This window comes from Oncorhynchus clarkii, chromosome 1, assembly GCF_045791955.1.
Source record: "Oncorhynchus clarkii lewisi isolate Uvic-CL-2024 chromosome 1, UVic_Ocla_1.0, whole genome shotgun sequence".
In the NCBI taxonomy this organism is placed as follows: domain Eukaryota; kingdom Metazoa; phylum Chordata; class Actinopteri; order Salmoniformes; family Salmonidae; genus Oncorhynchus; species Oncorhynchus clarkii.
This window is the reverse complement of record NC_092147.1, coordinates 27,671,480-27,690,638: the sequence shown is the minus strand read 5'-3', so window position 1 is coordinate 27,690,638 and position 19,159 is coordinate 27,671,480. Positions and strand designations below refer to the sequence as shown.

Below are 19,159 nucleotides of genomic sequence, written 5' to 3'. Positions count from 1 at the left end.
AGAACATTAACAGACAAGAACAGCTCAAGGATAGAACTACATACATTTTAAAATGGCACACAAGGCCTATATATCAATACATACACACAATTTCTAGGTCAAATAGGGGAGAGGCATTGTGCCATGAGGTGTTGCTTTATCTGTTTTTTTAAAACCAGGTTTTCTGTTAATTTGAGCTATATGAGATGGAAGGGAGTTCCATGCAATTATGGCTTTATATATACAGTAATATTGTACGCTTTCTTGAATTTGTTCTGGATTTGGGGACTGTGAAAAAAACCCTGGTGGCATGTCTGGTGGGGTAAGTGAGTATGTCAGAGCTGTGTGTAAGTTGACTATGCAAACAATTGGAATTGGGATATGCTTAACACCCCGGCCATCCTACAATCTAAACTAGATACTGTCAATCTCACCCAAATTATCAAGGAATTTATAGTCCTTGGTTCACTCCAGACATGACTGCCCTTGACCAGCACAAAAACATCCTGTGGAGTTCTGCACTAGCATCTAATAGTCCCCGCAATATGCAACTTTTCAGGGAAGTCAGGAACCAATATACATAGTCAGTTAGGAAAGCAAAGGCTAGCTTTTTCGAACAGAAATTTGCATCCCGCAGCACTAATTCCAAAACGTTTTGGGACACTGTAAAGTCCATGGAGAATAAGAGCACCTCCTCCCAGCTGCCCACAGGCTTGGAAACACTGTCACCACCGATAAATCCACAATAATCGCACATTTCATTAAGCATTTCTCTACGGCTGGCCATGCTTTCCAACTGGCTACCACAATCCCGGCCAACAGCTCTGTACCCCCCGATTCACGCAGTCTCCTCTGAACAGTTGATGTTGAGATGTGTCTGTTACTTGAACTCTGTGAAGCATTTATTTAGACTGCAATTTCTGAGGCTGGTAACTCTAAAATGAACTTATCCTCTGCAGCAGAGGTAACTCTGGGTCTTCCTTTCCTGTGGTGGTCCTCATGACTGCCAGTTTCATCACTGCACTTGAAGAAACGTTCAAAGTTATTGAAATGTTCCGTATTGACTGACCTTCATGTCTTAAAATAATGATGGACTGTCGTTTCTCTTCGCTTATTTGAGCTATTCTTACATTATATGATATTTTACCAAATAGGGCGATCTTCTGTCTACCACCCCTACCTTGTCACAACACAACTGGTTGGCTCAAACGCATTAAGAAGGAAATAAATTCGACAAATTAAATTTTAAAAGGCACACTAGGTGCATTCCAGGTGACGACCACATGAAGCTGGTTGAGAGAATGCCAAGAGTGTGCAAAGCTGTCATCAAGGTGGCTATTTGAAGAATCTCAAATCTAAAATATATTTGGATTTGTTTCACAATTTTTTGGTTACTGCATGATTCCATATGGGATATTTCATAGTTTTGATGTCTTCACTGTTATTCTACAAAGTAGAAAATATTTAAAAAATACAGAAAAAACCCTTGAATGGTGTCCAAACTTTTACTGGTACTGTAAATAGAGGAAGAAATAATATAAAATAATAAGATTAAATAAAATTTGATTAATTAGTTAAATAATTGTTATAATCTAATTATGTGTGCATTATTTATTTATCTATGAGTCCATGTTTTATTCATTTATTTTTAACTATGGCAGGTTTGGTCCAGCATACTCTTAAGATGCTTTTGGGAGACCAGGCCCTGATCATTTGCACAATCCTTCTGCAAAGTAGATAGATTGGAAGGCATGCATTGTGTATTGCTGTCTACTGAAGTGCCTCTAAAAAACAAGGTTTCAATGTATGTTTTCTCTGTCACCAAAAGGTGGTAGTGTTGCATAACATTTGTCATCCAGTTGACAGTTTTCAAAATGGAATCCAACGAGACATTCCAAACACAAAACACAGGTAAAAGAGAGTAATGTGAGCCCATAATGTGACATGTTAGCATGACAAATGGCTATAATGTTCAGAAGCCGATATATGATACATTTTTTATCCTCTTAAGAGATCGCTGACAGTTGAGCAAGTTATACAGTTGTAATCCAAGCGTATTGGATTACAACGTAGTTCAGAGTTCAAATCAAATTGTATTTGTCACATGCTTACTTACAAGCCCTTAACCAACAATGCAGTTCAAAAAATATAGTTAAGAAAATATTTACTAAATAAAGTAAAAATATAAAATCCAAAACTAACACGAAAACTACATAACAATAGTAAGGACATATACAGGGTCAATGTGCGGGGGTACAGGTTAGTCGAGGTAATTTGTAAAGTGACTATGCATAGATAATGTGGGGGGGGGGGGGGGGGGGGGTCAATGTAAAAGTCCGGGTGGCCATTTGATTAATTGTTCAGCAGTCTTATTGCTTGGGGGTTGAAGCTGTTAAGGAGCCTTTTGGTCCTAGACTTGACGCTCTGGTACCGCTTGCCGTGTGGTAGCAGAGAGAACAGTATGACTTGGGTGACTGGAGTCTTCAACAATTTTTTGGGCCTTCCTCTGACACCGCCTAGTATATAGGTCCTGGATGGCAGGAAGCTTGGCCCCAGTGATGTACTGGGCCGAACACACTACCCCCTGTAGCGCCTTACTGTCAAATGCCGAGCAGTTGCCATACCAGGCGGTGATGCAACCGGTCAGGATGCTCTCGAAGGTGCAGCTGTAGAATTTTTTGAGGATCTGGGGACCCATGACAAATCTTTTCTATCTCCTTAAGGGGAAAAGGTGTTGTCATGCTCTCTTCACAAGTGTGTTAGTGTGTTTGGACCATGATAGTTCGTTGGTGATGTGGACACCAAGAAACTTGAAGCTCTAGACCCGCTCAACTTCAGCCCCGTTGATGTTAATGTGGACCTGTTCGGCCCTCCTTTTGCTATAGTCCACAATCAGCTCTTTTGTCTTGTTCACATTAAGGGAAAGGTTGTTGTCCTGGCAACACACTGCCAGGTCTCTGACCTACTCCCTATAGGCTGTCTCATCGATGTCGGTGATCAGGCCTACCACTGTTGTGTCATCAGCAAACTTAATGAATGTGTTGGAGTCGTTCTTGGCCACGCAGTCGTGGGTGAACAGGGAGTACAGGAGGGTACTAACCACGCACCCCTGAGGGGCCCCAGTGTTGAGGATCAGCATGGCAGATGTGTTGATGCCTACCCTTACCACCTGGGTTCAGCCAGTCAGGAAGTCCAGGATCCAGTTGCAAAGGGAGGTGTTTAGTCCCAGGGTCCTTAGGTTAGTGATGAGTTTTGTGGGCCCAATGGTGTTGAACGCTAAGCTGTAGTCAATGAACAGCATTCTCACATAGCTATTCCCTTTGTCCAGGTGGGAAAGGGCAGTGTGGAGTGCGATTGAGATTGCATCATCTGTGGATCTGCTAGGGCATTATGCGAATTGGAGTGGGTCTAGAGTTTCCGACATGATGGTGTTGATGTGAGCCATGACCAGCCTTTAACAAAGCACATCATAGCTACCCACATGAGTGCTATGGGGTGGTAATCATTTAGGCAGGTTACCTTCTCTTTCTTGGGCACAGGGACTATGGTGGTCTCTTTGAAACATGTAGGGATTACAGACTCAGTTAGGGAGAGGTTGAAAATGTCAGTGAAGACACTTGCCAGTTGGTATGCGCATGCTTTGAGTACACATCCTGGTAATCCACCTGACCCCGTGGCTTTGTGAATGTGTACCTGTTTAAAGGTCTTGCTCACATCGGCTACAGAGAGCGTGATCCCTCAGTTGTCTGGAACAGCTGGTGTTCTCATGCATGCTTGAGTGTTGCTTGCCTCGAAGCAAGCATAAAAGGCATTTAGCTCATCTGGTAGGCTCACGTCCCTTTCCCTCACGTGTCCCTTTGTAGTCCGTAATATTTTTCGAGGCCTGCCACATCCGACAAGCATCAGAGCCGGTGTAGTAGGATTTAACCTTAGTCCTGTATTGACGCTTTGCCTGTTTGATGGTTCATCTGAGGGCATAGCGGGATTTCTTATAAGCATCCTGATTAGTGTCCCGCTCCTTGAAAGCAGCAACTCTAGCCTTTAGCTCGGTGCGGATGTTGCCTGTAATCCATGGCTTCTGGTTGGGAATTATACGTATGGTCACTGTAGGGACGACGTCGTCGATGCACTTATTGATGAATGCGGTGACTGAGGTTGTATACTGCTCAATTCCATTGGATGAACCCAGGAACATATTCCAGTCTGTGCTAGCAAAATAGTCATGTAGCATAGCATCCGAGTCGTCTGACCCCTTCCATATTGCGTGAATCACTGGTACTTTCTGCTTTTTTTCAGTTGAGCATCTATCTAAAGTGACAACCATCCAATGTTTGTGACAGATCTATCACCTGCCAAATGTAATCCCTGCACATAGAACCCCTGCTTCCTTCCATCAGGTGGAGGTGACACATGACAATGTGGGCAAACTCCTGCTGTTCGGTGATCATGATCCACCTTGTACTCCCGCGGCTCTGCACATGCCTGCAGCTGAAACTCAATGTTGATACCCTACAGATAAACTTTCAGATCCGCTTAGTTTGGTTGATGTTATATAGGCTACAGTATAATGTTACATAAAATGTAAAATGTTTTCACAGTGGTGGCCCTGAACCTGCATGGAAAGTGGTGGTCTTTAAATTATGTTCAAGACTTCCAGCAAATCCAGATCTGGTCTTGTGATGGTATGTTATTTTCATTTGCGCTTATGTCCTCTATGGTAAGTAATTGGCAATGGTGTCACTAAATATAGGACTTCCCATTACCTTCAAGTTTAGATGGGATAGGTGCACATATATTAAATATAATACCGTAAATGCTATGTTTTTACATGGTTATTACATCTAAAGGGTGCATGTAATAACATGCAAAGGCCCCTCCATACCCATAAATACATCAAATGAGGTTTTAAACAACTGAATGGGTTTTTTATCTATGTGTTTAGGATGTGGCTTAGATGTGTAGGTCATTCACAGGGAAAGTCTGTTACAGAAAGATATACTGTTCCTGCTTAGATTATTTTGGGAGTTTTGGAAAGGTTGGGTAAGAGATTTAATTCTGAGGGAATTTGGCAAAATTCTATGGCACAATGGAGAGGCAGTTGGATTCTGCACCATCAAAAAGAAAGGTAAAGCATTGTGTTTGATTCCAATTTGCTGCCAGGTCTTTTGATCAATCAGATCAGATCTGAAAAAGATCTGATGTGAAAATATCTGATGTGATTGGTCAAAAAACAATTCATGAGGGAAAAAAAATCTGAATTTGGCTGCCTATGTAAACGCAGTCAAAGGGCCCGTTTCACAGCTAATGCGAGGTGACGGAACAACTAATGGGTGAGTGTTACATCATCGACTGTGTACTCGATTGACAAATTGCTATTACATATGGTTAGCTGATACTTAAAATACCAATCCAGGCGTTATTCGATTTGTCAGGCATCAGCAAATTCTAAGCATAGTAAAATGCCCATCGATTCTCATCGCAATTTCTATTTAGAACAGGGAGTGTTGCTATGTCAACACATGTTATGTGGTTACCTGATATTGAAAATAGTAAGGCTGCACAGGAAGTTGTGAAAATCAAAACCATTACCTTATGCTCTTGGTTTACACAAAAGGCTCTGTATTGTACATGTTGAATTTAGGGGAAAGTGTCACATTCAATCATCCCATTCCTGTTTTCAAGTCAATTATTTAAAAAGCTAAACAGTGTAGGGAGGAATACATTTTTCTGTTGCATATGTTTTTAATCATTTTGTCAAAGCAACATAATGTATAATTGGCTCTTTCAGGAAGTCTGTGTGATGGATGCACAAATCAAAGCTATCAGCTTCCTGTTCTTGGCACTGTGCGTGGGGACTCAGTGGAGGAGGAAAGGTATGGCACTGCAGATCCTGACAGACTAAAACATCCTTCCTTCCTCAGTATGTGTAGCCCATGTTTCTGATGCTGTCTGGACCAAAATAATATAATGTATAACTGTTGCCACAGTAGCATTTGATTGAGGGATGCCAGCAAGCATTTGACCTCCCTTGATAACATGATGAAACCCGCACACTGCTCTTTCTAGTCTCAGTTCTCTTTATTAAGTTTTTCATATCGACCTCAAGGCCTTCATCAGAGCTTTTATGAGTATTTTTCATTTTCACCCTTATATAGACATTGTAGCCTCCCTTGATAAAAATAAAAAAAACTATAATAATTAGCCAATCAGTGTTGAGCTGAGCTCAACTGTGGGTTGTCCCCGTGCAGCAAAACACCCCCCAAAGGAGGCCAGTTTGGATTTGGCTTCAGACCAATCAAATCACTTCCTTTGCAAAACGTCATTTTCAGAAAAACCTGTCTGTTTCTGGTCTGCTTGTGTCAATGTCCTGCAGTAGCTATCTTGATAAATCGGCCCTTTCCTAAACCATGGATGGAGATGGGGATTTGGACTTGTGTTTTTGACTTAATTCTCTGTACTATACATTAATATGTTGTGCCACTGGCCTGAGCCAATTAAATCAGTAGTTGTTTGGTAAACTGTTGAAAGCCCTAACTTGCTTGACTGTTATATAACTATTTGAATGCAATATTTTCTTTGTGGACTTCACTGGACAGATGTTGCTTTCCGGTTTTGTGATGAAACAAATGTGTAGTTGAATTTATTCCGCCACTGTGTGTCTTTTTGTTGTCACCGCATTGTATATCACGTGGCGTATGAACGAATCAGTTATAGAGCAAACAACGCATTTATCAGAACATACAGTACCATTGAAAGGTTTGGACACACCTACTCATTCAGGGGTTTTTCTTTATTTTTACTATTTTCTACATTGTAGAATAACAGTGAAGACATCAAAACTATGAAATAACCCATATGGAATCATGTAGTAACTAAAAAAGTGTTAAACAAATCAAAATACATTTTATATTTGAGATTCTTCAAAGTAGCCACCCTTTGCACACTCTTGGCATTCTCTCAACCAGCTTCATGAGGTAGTCACCTTGAATGCATTTCAATTAACAGGTGTGCCTTCTTAAAAATTAATTTGGGGAATTTATTTCCTTCTTAATGCGTTTCAGCCAATCAGTTGTGTTGTGACAAGGTAGGGGGGTATACAGAAGATAGCCCTATTTGGTAAAAGGCCAAGTCCATATTATGGCAAGAACAGCTCAAATAAGCAAAGAAAAACGACAGTCCATCATTACTTTAAGACATGAAGGTCAGTCAATACGGAAAATTTCAAGAACTTTAAAAGTTCTTTCAAGTGCAGTCGCAAAAACCATCCAGCGCTATGATGAAACTGGCTTGCATGAGGACCGCCACAGGAAATGAAGACCCGGAGTTACCTCTGCTGGAGAGGATAAGTTCATTAGAGTTACCAGCCTCAGAAATTGCAGTCTAAATAAATGCTTCACAGAGTAACAGACACATCTCAACATCAACTGTTCAGAGGAGACTGTGTGAATCAGGCCTTCATGGTTGAACTGCTGCAAAGCATCCAGTACTAAAGGACACCAATAAGAATAGGAGACTTGCTTGGGCCATGAAACACGAGCAATGGGCATTAGACCGGTGGAAATCTGTCATTTGATCTATTGAGTTTTTTTGATTCCAACCACCGTTTCTTTGTGGGACACAAAGTAGGTGAACGGATGACCTCTGCATGTGTAGTTCCCACTGTGAAGCATGGAGGAGGTGGTGTGATGGTGTCGGGGTGTTTTGCTGGTGACACTGTCTGTGATTTATTTAGAATTCAAGGCACACTTAACCAGCATGGCTACCACAGCATTCTGCAGCGATACACAACAGGACAATGACTCAACACGACAATGACCCAACACACCTACAGGCTGTCTAAGAACTATTTGACCAAGAAAGAGAATGATGGAGTGCTGCATCTGAAACCATTGAGAAAGTTTTGGGATGAGTTGGACCGCAGAGTGAAGGAAAAGTAGCCAACAAGTGTCCTTCGAGACAGTTGGAAAAGCATCCTGGATGAAGCTGGTTGAGAGACTGTGCTAAGCTGTCACCAAGGCAAAGTGTGGCTACTTTGAACAATCTCAAATATAAAATATATTTTGATTTGTTTAGCACTTTTTGGGTTACTACATGATTCCATATGTGTTATTTCATAGTTTTGGTGTCTTCACTATTATTTTACAATGTAGAAAATTGTAAAAAAAATAAATAAAAAAAAAACATGAATGAGTTTTGAGCGATACACAACAGGACAATGACTCAACACGACAATGACCCAACACACCTACAGGCTGTCTAAGAACTATTTGACCAAGAAAGAGAATGATGGAGTGCTGCATCTGAAACCATTGAGAAAGTTTTGGGATGAGTTTTGGGATGAGGTGTGTCTAAACATTTGACTGGTACTGTAGGTTGCAATATGTATTTTTTACTGGCTTGGCTACCTCAGTGATTTTACCCACACACCGCTACTGCAATCAGGTACGTTTTTGGGGCTGCCAGTCATGTTTCAGTTTAGAGATGGCACACGCTATCACTAGGTTGGATGCACAACAATTTATGGTGTGTTATGAAGGACTGTTTACCTAGTCCCAAACCGAGATATCTTGGAGCCAGGAGAGGATGAGTAGAGTTCACATTAGCTGTACTTTATTTTACAGGAAGGGACTAGCCTAATGGATCTTTAAACATAGACCCACACTTTTAGATGACACTACATTTTAAATCATGCTAGCCAGCTTGTCATCTTCAAAAATGTTGAGGTAACACTTTCAGATCAAATGTAACCATGTTACACACCATGTTCCAAAATGTTAACAATGTGAGGTTTTCTCAATGAACATGTACATATTACCTCAACCTACCTGTTCCCCCGCACATTGACTCGGTACCGGTACCCCCTGTATACAGCCTTGCTATTGTTGTTTTATTGTGTTTTTAAATGTTTTACTTTATTTTATTTAGCTAATATTTTCTTACAACTCTTATTTTCTGAACTCTGCATTGTTGGCTAAGGGCTTATAATTAAGCATTCCACAGTAAGGTCTACTACACCTGTTGTATTCGGCGTACGTGACAAATAACATTTGATTTGATTTACAGTAAATGCTTTATGGAAAATTCAGGACAAATTCAGGACAACATCAAAGTTACCCCATTCAACCCACAGTGATATTGTATTCAGCCCACTGGGTACACACTGGTTGAAACAACATAGTTTCCAAGTCATAACAATGAAATTATGTTGAACCAATGTGGAATAGATGTTGAAATGACTTCTTTACAAATTGGGAAGTCTCAATTCCAGGAAACTGTCCATTGTATGTCTCCTACTCCTCTCCAGTGTGCAGGAAATACCTGTTGATGTGCCAGAAACAAAGGGATCGGCTCTGTGAGGAGGAGGTTCCTGGGGGGCTGACGCCAGAGATGGAACACATTGCTGAACATACAGCTCAACCGCAACACAAACATAGGCCATTTCTAGGTCTGAATCAGGGTGCACCAAGGCAAACGTTGTGTGTTAATGTTAGACAGACAGACATCACTATAAACATAACATGGTCTCTGAATTGTAAGACAAGAAAGCACACCTTGAAAGCATTCCGCTTGTGAATAGGATTATGTTTAATTATCTTATGTTAGGATTTTATAGCTTTTTTATTTCCATGTTAGTTTCATTCATTTTCAGTGTGAAGTATCTTTGTAAAGTGGGGTTGTCTTTGTAGGTTCAAGTGAGAAGCAATGTCCAACAACATTGAAGAAGAAGCGAAACAATAACATTTGAGAAAAAAAATCTGACTTTTGCCTGGACATACAATGTGTTTTAGTGACTTGGGGTCCATAACAACAAATTTAGCAACCACTGGATCTTGTAATTAAGACCATTTCTAAGATGTAGGAGGAAAAAACGCCTTGTATACATGGGTTAGGGAAATCAATGTGTAATCAAATATTTTCCATCTGATTTAGCCTACTTTTCTGAGTAATGTGTATTCATGACTGTACTATCTGCCTCTTGCCTAACACTTCCTTCAAGTAGTCACCTGATTATAGGTTTGCTGATGGGTTGGCTGCCGCCAGTGATGCAGCATCTTGTGATCACCACAGTAGTAAAAGAGTGAAGCCACCGGCAGACAAGGCCGACAGGAGTGCTAATTCCAAACGGATTGGGACATTAGATTAAACCTGAGCACAGATGGAACATGGTCCTCAGAAGACTTTGGGTCATGGGTTTGATACAGTATGTCATTTGTAGAAGGACATACAAGGTAATTTGTGTCACTTGTGATTTTGAGCAACTGTAAGGTGTTGACTAAGGCTAGAATAATGGATTTTCAAAACTAAGTTTATAATTTTGTGACCTGAATTGCAGATATGTCAGTTTTATATTCTGCTTAATAAATGTATAAGATCCTCACTGCAGTTACATGGGTTTATGTTTCTACATGTTTACTGCTTTGTATTCATTCTGTCCTGCCATCTCATGACTGTAATTGGATGTTAAACGTAAGTGGCTTTGCAGGGCAACCTTAAAGGCCCAATGTAGTCAAAACGTGGTTTTTCTGTGTTTTATACATACACTATATGGCCAAAAGTATGTGTACACCTGCTCGTCAAACATCTATTTCCTAAATCAACTGCAATAATATAGAGATGGTCCCCCCTTTGCTGCTATAACAGCCTCCACTCTTCTGGGAAGGCTTTCCACTAGATGTTGGAACATTGCTGTGGGGTCTTGCTTCTATTCAGCCATAAGAGCATTAGTGAGGTCGGGCACTGATGTTGAGTGATTAGGCCTGGCTCGTAGTCGGCGTTCCAATTCATCCCAAAGGTGTTCAATGGGGTTTAGGTCAGGGCTCTGTGCAGGCAAGTCAAGTTTTTCCACACCGACCTCGACAAACCATTTCTGTATGGACCTCGCTTTCTGCAGGGGGGGGATTTTATTCCTCCTCCACGAAACTTTACAGTTGGCACTATGCATTCGGTCAGGTAGCGTGCTCCTGGCATCTGCCAAATCCAGATTCGTCCCTCGGACTGTCAGATGGTGAAGCGTGATTCATCAGTCCAGAGAGCGCTTTTCCACTGCTCCACACCCCTCCAGCTGACACTTAGCATTGCACATGGTGATCTTAGGCTTGTGTGCGGCTGCTCGAACATGGAAACCCATTTCACGAACAGTTCCTCTGATGATGTTGCTTCCAGAGGCAGTTTGGAACTCGTTAGTGTTACAACCGAGGACAGATGATTTTTATGCACTACGCACTTCAGCACCATTTCGCGGCTGAACCGTTGTTGCTCCTAGACATTTCCACTTCACAAGAAAAAGCCCTTACAGTTGACCGGGGCAGCTCTTACAGGGCAGAAATGTGATAAACTGACTTGTTGGAAAGGTGGCATTCTATGACAGTGCCACGTTGAAAGTCACTGAGCTCTTTAGTACGGACCATTCTACTGCCAATGTTTGTCTATGGAGATTGCATGGCTGTGTTCGTGATTTTATACACCTGTCAGCAATGGGTGTAGCTGAAATAGCAGAATCTACTAATTTGTTAGTGACACTAACATGTTTACTTTTGAACATGTAGTGTATTTCCACAATATGAGGTTGGAATAACCCTGTGAAATTGTGAAAATTATGATAATACCCTTTTAGTGTAAGAGCTGTTTGAAAAGACCACCTGAAACTTCAGCCTGTTCTGGTGGGATAGAGTTTTGGCCTGACTGATGGAACCACCAGGCGGTAAATTAGTTAATAGACCAATAAGAATAAGAGTTCCAAACCTCTCTGCCAACCTTTCAACAGCTAGTTTTCAGTTTGCCCTTCCCCACTCAGACCTCTCCTAGAGAGTCCTAGCAAAATTCTTGCTAGAAGAATTGCTCTTTGCTAAGAAGCTATTTTTGTTTCTTTTTGACCATTGTAATTGAAAACAGTCACAGTAAGGTACTTAATTGTTACCCAGAAATGATTTCATATTGAGATGAAAACTTCTGCATGGACCGTTAATACCAGTGGCGGTCAGTGCCGTTTATGATGAGGGACGACTTTTTTTTTTTTCATGAGCATGGCCTTATTTCTATTACAGCATGATGGAAGACTGTCATTCATATTCCATTCACCCAGTTCAATGTAACATCGATAGGTTTAGGCTACTACATGATACTCAAGTTTTCCCTATACCCATCATGAGGTTGCTACAACCTAGCCTGTGAATGAAAGTTTACAACTTAGGTGCACACAGGTCGAGAGAAAAAGTTGAGATGACAGTGACGCATGGACAGACGGGGACACATTCAATACCGCCTTTCACACTCTTGCCTGTATCTAGCTTATCTAGGGTGTAATCATTAGTCTAACAGTTGCAGACAAGAGTTTCAATTGGACAAATTCAGGTATTTTTATCCGTGTTTGGTTTGCTTTTGTTTTAAGAAACGTTTTTTACCAGAATCAGCGAAGTGAATACACCCCTGATCACGCGTAAACACAGTTCACTTTCATAGCAGCCACATTGTATTCATGTTAGCCTCTATGCACTCTCCTCCTCTCACCTTTTCTCTTCATTTGTGGACTTCAATGAACAACACACCTGCTGTTTTTGATCAGTCAAAAAAAATCCCAAGCCAAACCATGTTATAACTGTTACACACGCCTACATTGTTGTCCCCATATTAGCTAAAGGAACATCTTCGTCAACATAGCTAATAGAACTAATGCGTTAGTAAACCTGCTACAATCATGCAATAACGTTACTGCAATCATGCAACGTAACGTTACAGAGTATAGTCAGTAAGCAGTTACATCGACGGGCCACCGTGGCAATACATTTATAAAACCAAAAGCTTACCTTGACTTGGAAGAGTTCCAGTGTTGTGCTGAATAGTCACAGCCAGCTAGCTAACGTAGCATCCCTCTGTTTGAGCCGGGTGTTTGAGTAACTAAACTAGCCAGCTGCATTTGTTAGCTAAGTAAGTGAAATTAAGAAATTAATTTGTTATACCTCTGATATGAGGATGGGGACAACCCAATCTTCTCATTATGAACAGGTTTATTCTGCAAGGATGTATTCTGATAAATTCAGCTCATTATTTGAGGCAATTGAGAGAGATAGAGAAGAAACAAGAACTCGTGCATTAACAGCACTGCAAAATTGTATACAGTAGCCTACAATACTTTTCTCCTAGTGGTCTAGTTGTCATATTAGAGGGAATGTTGGTTGATGTTTCACACCATGTTATTACTGACATCAACAAAGGTAAACTGACATTATGGAATAACCTCAATTAAATATGATGAGTCTGTTATTGTTACAGTGCCTTGCGAAAGTATTCGGCCGCCTTGAACTTTGCGACCTTTTGCCACATTTCAGGCTTCAAACATAAAGATATAAAACTGTATTTTTTTGTGAAGAATCAACAACAAGTGGGACACAATCATGAAGTGGAACGACATTTATTGGATATTTCAAACTTTTTTAACAAATCAAAAACTGAAAAATTGGGCGTGCAAAATTATTCAGCCCCCTTAAGTTAATACTTTGTAGCGCCACCTTTTGCTGCGATTACAGCTGTAAGTTGCTTGGGGTATGTCTCTATCAGTTTTGCACATCGAGAGACTGACATTTTTTCCCATTCCTCCTTGCAAAACAGCTCGAGCTCAGTGAGGTTGGATGGAGAGCATTTGTGAACAGCAGTTTTCAGTTCTTTCCACAGATTCTCGATTGGATTCAGGTCTGGACTTTGACTTGGCCATTCTAACACCTGGATATGTTTATTTTTTGAACCATTCCATTGTAGATTTTGCTTTATGTTTTGGATCATTGTCTTGTTGGAAGACAAATCTCCATCCCAGTCTCAGGTCTTTTGCAGACTCCATCAGGTTTTCTTCAAGAATGGTCCTGTATTTGGCTCCATCCATCTTCCCATCAATTTTAACCATCTTCCCTGTCCCTGCTGAAGAAAAGCAGGCCCAAACCATGATGCTGCCACCACCATGTTTGACAGTGGGGATGGTGTGTTCAGCTGTGTTGCTTTTACGCCAAACATAACGTTTTGCATTGTTGCCAAAAAGTTCAATTTTGGTTTCATCTGACCAGAGCACCTTCTTCCACATGTTTGGTATGTCTCCCAGGTGGCTTGTGGCAAACTTTAAACGACACTTTTTATGGATATCTTTAAGTAATGGCTTTCTTCTTGCCACTCTTCCATAAAGGCCAGATTTGTGCAATATACGACTGATTGTTGTCCTATGGACAGAGTCTCCCACCTCAGCTGTAGATCTCTGCAGTTCATCCAGAGTGATCATGGGCCTCTTGGCTGCATCTCTGATCAGTCTTCTCCTTGTATGAGCTGAAAGTTTAGAGGGACGGCCAGGTCTTGGTAGATTTGCAGTGGTCTGATACTCCTTCCATTTCAATATTATCGCTTGCACAGTGCTCCTTGGGATGTTTAAAGCTTGGGAAATATTTTTGTATCCAAATCCGGCTTTAAACTTCTTCACAACAGTATCTCGGACCTGCCTGGTGTGTTCCTTGTTCTTCATGATGCTCTCTGCGCTTTTAACGGACCTCTGAGACTATCACAGTGCAGGTGCATTCATACGGAGACTTGATTACACACAGGTGGATTGTATTTATCATCATTAGTCATTTAGGTCAACATTGGATCATTCAGAGATCCTCACTGAACTTCTGGAGAGAGTTTGCTGCACTGAAAGTAAAGGGGCTGAATAATTTTGCACGCCCAATTTTTCAGTTTTTGATTTGTTAAAAAAGTTTGAAATATCCAATAACTGTCGTTCCACTTCATGATTGTGTCCCACTTGTTGTTGATTCCTCACAAAAAAATACAGTTTTATATCTTTATGTTTGAAGCCTGAAATGTGGCAAAAGGTCGCAAAGTTCAAGGGGGCCGAAAACTTTCGCAAGGCACTGTATAAGGCAATTTTTTTATTTTATTGTTCTACTCTGCTATCCAGTAGTCCTACTGTTAGCTGTTTGTACTATGAAAGTATGACTGCATGAGGACATAGGCCTATTTGGATTTCTAGGACTCCTAATTTGTCAGTTTACAACATATTGTGCTGATTTGGCAGGGACATTTCTGTTTCATACATCAAAAGCAGTCAAATCCACTAGAGTAAATGTGATGCTAAAGGAATGGAAATAGAACCAAACTTCAGTGATACCAAAAAGGTCAACACAGGTAATCTCGTCATCATTCAGTGAGTATTCCTATCCACTTCATAGAATGATATGAATAATCTTACAGTCGGATGATTCACAGATTATTTTGTTTAAAGATATCTTATTGGTACACTTTACACTGAGAGACCTATAAAGGGCTCATCACAGCTCCTCCAATGACTCTCAGAATAATGTAAAAATGTACGTGCATGCATTTGCCCCGATACTGTATTTTTTGTAAAACGACTCTAGTGGTGCTGTCTGTTGGTTACTACCACCATGCAGAGGTGGAGGAGAGATTGACCGCCTCACTGAGGTCCAGCTGGAAAACCTAGTGACCAAGGAGGATCTGGTGAATGTGACAGGGAAAAACTGTCCCAGTGGGACCTACACTTTTTGGCACCCAGAGGGAGAGATAGACAAGATCGAACTAAAAACAGGCCAGAACATTCGAGTGAAAACCAAAGGCAATGGTCAATTCAAATCAATTTTTATTTGTCACATGTGCCGAATACAACATGTAGACCTTACAGTGAAATTCTTACTTACAAGTCCTTAACCAACAATGTCAGAATAATAGTAGAGAGAATGATTTATTTCAGCTTTTATTTCTTTCATCACATTCCCAATGGGTCAGAAGTTCACATACATTCAATTGAGATTTGGTAGCATTGCCTTTAAATTGTTGAACTTGGGTCAGACTTTTTGTGTAGCCTTCCACAAGCTTCCCACAATAAGTTGAGCGAATTTTAGCCCATTCCTCCTGATAGAGCTGGTGGAACCGAGTCAGGTTTGTAGGCCTCCTTGCCTGTACACACTTTTATTGTCCTTAAGCCATTTTGCCACAACTTTGGGAGTATGCTTGGGGTCATTGTCCATTTGGAAGACCGATTTGAGACCAAGCTTTAACTTCCTGACTGATGTCTTGAGACGAATCTTCAATATAGCCACATCATTTTCCTCAGTCATGATGCCATCTGTTTTGTGAAGTGCACCAGTCCCTCCTGCAGCAAAGCAACCCCACAACATGATGCTGCCACCCCCGTGCTTCACGGTTGGGTTGGTGTTCTTCAGCTTGCAAGCCTCCCCCGTTTTCCTCCAAACATAACAATGGTCATATGGCCAAACGGTTCTGTTTGTTTCATCAGACCAGAGGACATTTCTCCAGAAAGTATGATCTTTGTCCCCATGTGCAGTTGCAAACCGTAGTCTGACTTTTTTATGGCGGTTTTGGAGCAGTGGCTTCTTCCTTGCTGAGCGGCCTTGTAGGTTATGTCGATATAGGACTCATTTTACTGTGGATATAGATACTTTTATACTTGTTTCCTCCAGCAACTTCACAAGGTCCTTTGCTGTTCTGTGATTGATTTGCACTTTTCGCACCAAAGTAAGTTCATCTCTAGGAGACAGAACACATCTCCTTTCTGAGCGGTATGGCGGCTGCGTGGTCCCATGGTGTTTATACTTGCGTACTATTGTTCATACAGATGAGCGTGATACCTTCAGGCATTTGGAAAATACTCCCAAGGATGAACCAGACTTGTGGAGGTCTACAATTTATTTTCTGAGGTCTTGGCTGATTTCTTTTGATTTTCCCATGATGTCAGGCAAAGAGGTACTGAGTTTGAAGGTAGGCCTTGGAATGCATCCATAGGTACACCTCCAACTGACTCAAATTATGTCAATTAGCCTCTAAAGCCATGACGCCTCTAAAGCCAAGAAGCTTCTAAAGCCATGACATCACTTTCTGGAATTTTCCAAGCTGAATCATTAGTGAAATAATCTGTTTGTAAACAATTGTTGGAAAAATTACTTGTGTCATGCACAAAGTAGATGTCCTAACCGACTTACCAAAACTATAGTTTGTTAACAAGAAATTTGTGGTGACTCCAACCTAAGTGGAAGTAAACTTCATGACTTCAAATGTACATGGCGGTAGAGTTAAAGGGACTATGCATAGACAATAAACAGAGTAGCAGCAGCATAAAAGAGGGGTCTGGGTAGCCATTTGATTAGCTTTTCAGGAGTCTTATGGCTTTGGGGTAGAAGCTGTTAAGAAGCCTTTTGGAACTAGACTTGGCGCTACAGTACCGCTTGTCGTGCAGTGGCAGAGAAAACAGTCTATGACTAGGGTGGCTGGAGTCTGACAATTTTTAGGGCCTTCCTCTGGACACCACCTGGTATAGGTGTTCTGGATGGCAGGAAGCTTGGTCCCTGGGATGTACTGGGCCGTACGCACTACCCTCTGTAGTGCCTTGCGGTCAGAGCCTGAGCAGTTGCCATACCAGGCAGTGATGCAACCAGTCAGGATGCTCTCGATGTTGCAGCTGTAGAACCTTTTGAGGGGGAATACGCTTTGTTGAGGATCAGCGTGGCAGATGTGTTGTTACCTACCCTTACCACCTGGGGGCGGCCCGTCAGGAAGTCCAGCATCCAGTTGCAGAGGGAGGTGTTTAGTCCTAGGGTCCTAAGCTTAGTGATGAGCTTTTATTGCCCATTAATTTGTAAGTTCAATGTTCCTTTGAAAAGTAGAGAACTCAGATTTTCATGTTAAAATACATGTCAAACAAAAACCAATGATGTCAAAGTTAAACAAACCAAATATGCACAAGGACTTATTTGAACTATTTCCATGCAGATGCAAATGTTGGTAACAAAATGACAGTTGAAAAATAAAACGTACATTGCTTACCTAAATGATTCCAATGCATAGAAAACGTACATAAACACATTCACTTCACGAACAGTACAGATGCAAAGTTTGGGAACAAAATGACAGTTTGTGCTGTTTGTGACTTCATTCTGTTACTTTGCATCTGCACTGTTCTCCAAGTAAATGTGTTTGTAAGATTTTCTGTGCAAATTGTTAAAAGTTGTCCTTGTGCACAGAGTTGTATGGTTTGTTTAACTTTGCAGTCATTGGTTTTTGTTGAGCATACATTTTGAAGTGAATAATCTGAGTCTCAGCACCACTCTGTCACTGTGGAATTTCCAAGCTCTTAGTACTAACAGCATTGTGTACTTAGTTGTCATCTGCCCTTTCAGTTTCCTTGGCCAAAGTCGATGGAGGCACAGTGACCGAGTGCAATTTTGCAGGCGACGAAAAGGCAAGAGCATCGTGGACAGACAAAATAATGGCCAACAAATCAGATGTCAGCAACGAAGTTGGAGGGACAGGGCGTGGGAGCAGATGAGGAGGGATGGGTAAGAGGAGCAGGGGATTTCTGAAGCACAATTTATTTGCTTTCCTCACATATTTAGTCCTTGTTTACAGTAATCACATAGGGAATAATTTAGGTAATCAATGTACGTTTAACTTTTCACCTTGTTATCTTTGGGAAAACATGTCAAATTTTATCTACAGCACAGATATGATCTACAGCAGCGATGGGCAACTGGTGGCCCATGGGCCCTTGGATGAAATGATTTACTGTTGTGAGTTAGAATAGTTGGTTGTACATCAGCAGTTTCTCTTATGTCAGTCACTGATAGTCAGTTAATTTGTCCATGTCAGCTAACATTTTTTAGATTGTAAGTTAGTTTAGTAGCCAGTTATCTAAACTTATCATGGTCGAATTACTGGACCGGGGGTCACCCATAGATTTGTTAGTCAGTCTCACTCAGATATCATATTAAAAACTGCAAACATTTCTCTCCACCCTATGGCAAAATGTGTAGAATTGCAGGAAATTTGCTGTAAAACTAATTATTTTCCTCTCTGTCCCATGGCAAAATGTGTAGAATTACACTACTGGTCAAACGTTTGGACACACCTACTCATTCAAGGGTTTGTCTTTATTTGTACTATTTTCTACATTGTATAATAATAGTGAAGACATCAAAACCATGAAATAACACCTATGGAATCATGTAGTAACCAAAAAAGTGTTAAACAAATCTAAATATATTTGAGATTTTTCAAATAGCCACCCTTTGCACACTCTTGGCATTCTCTCAACCAGCTTCATGAGGTAATCACCTGGAATACATTTCAATTAACAGGTGTGCCTTCTTAAAAGTTAATTGGTGGAATTGCTTTC

At 41.0% G+C, this 19,159-nt stretch overlaps 2 pseudogenes; both read left to right on the top strand.

Annotated features, from left to right (window-relative positions):
- Window positions 1-3,011: 3,011 nt before the first annotated feature.
- LOC139374675 (soluble lamin-associated protein of 75 kDa-like) lies at window positions 3,012-5,881 on the top strand (annotated as a pseudogene).
- Window positions 5,882-7,790: 1,909 nt separating this feature from the next.
- Window positions 7,791-18,347, top strand: LOC139373776 (arpin-like; annotated as a pseudogene).
- Window positions 18,348-19,159: the final 812 nt, after the last annotated feature.